Source organism: Corapipo altera, unplaced genomic scaffold (assembly GCF_003945725.1).
Source record: "Corapipo altera isolate COAL_440 unplaced genomic scaffold, ASM394572v1 171, whole genome shotgun sequence".
Classification (NCBI taxonomy): Eukaryota; Metazoa; Chordata; class Aves; order Passeriformes; family Pipridae; genus Corapipo; species Corapipo altera.
This window is the reverse complement of record NW_020884972.1, coordinates 1107187-1108499: the sequence shown is the minus strand read 5'-3', so window position 1 is coordinate 1108499 and position 1313 is coordinate 1107187.

The following is a 1313-nucleotide window of genomic DNA, read 5'->3' as shown; positions in this document are numbered from 1 at the left end:
TGTTTTTTTTTACTTAAAGTCTTTTTGTTTCTTTCTCAGAAGCCCCTTTTTCAGGTGACAACCCTGAGCTGAAGCTAAACCAGTTCAGGGGATGAGTTTGGATCTGGAGGGTGAATAATTCACCCCAGGGGTTCAGGCCGTGATGAATTTCGTGATTATTTCAAATATTTCTCTTGGGTGTTCGATGAAAAATACACTTGGCCACAAGGTGATGAAATCCAGTGAGTGCTGAGGCTTGGAGAATACCTGCAAAATGATATTTTGTTCTGTTTTTTTTCCTTAAAAAAAAAGTTCTAATTAAAAAAAACCTTTTTTTGTTTTAAAAAAAAAAATTAATTTTCCTTAAAAAATCCCTTTTCCTTAAAAAACCCCTTATTCCTTAAAAAAACTCTTATTCCTTAAAGAAAACCCTTTTCCTTAAAGAAACCTTTTCCTTAAAAAAAAAACCTTTTTCCTTAAAAAAAACCCTTTTCCTTAAAAAGCCCTCTTTTTCCTTAAAGAAAACCCTTTTCCTTAAAAAAAAAACCTTTTGCCTTAAAAACCCCCTTTTTCCTTAAAAAAAACCCTTTCTTTTAAAAAAATTGTTTTTCCTTAAAAAGAACCCTTTTCCCTTAAAAAACTCCTGTTTCCTTAAAAACCCCCCTTTCCTTAAAAAAAAATCCCTTTTTCTGTAAAAACAACCTTTTTTCCTTAAAAAAACCCTTTTTCTTTAAAAAAACCTTTTCCCTTATAAAAAACCTTTTTTTTAAAAAAACCCTTTTCCTTAAAAAACCTCTTTTCCTAAAGAAATCTTTTTCCTTAAAAAACAACTTCTTCCTTAAAAAAACCTTTTCCCTTAAAAAACCCACCCTTTTTTTCTGTAAAAAACACCGTTATCCCTTAAAAAACCACTTTTCCCTTAGAAAGAACCCTTTTCCTTAAAAAAAACCCTTTTCCTTAAAAGAACCCTTTTCCTTTAAAAAAAAACCTTTTTCCTTAAAAAAAAAGAACCCTTTTTCTTTAGAAAAACCCTTTTCCTTAAAAAAAACCTTTCACCTTAAAAAAAACCTTTTCCTTAAAAAAAGAATGCTTTTTCCTTAAAAAAAATCCCTTTTTACTTAAAAAAACCACCTTTTCCTTAAAAAAAAATCCCTTTTTCCTTAAAAAAACCCCTCCTTTTTCTTGCTGAGAAAGCAAAGAGCTGTTTATTTTTTAATTCCATTTATAATCTCCTTTAATTCAACTTTTCCCCCCCGACTGGGAAAAGCACCTTTGCAAGGGAAGGCAAAGTTGAACAAACTGCCCTTTTTCTTTCCCTTATTTCAAAATACCTG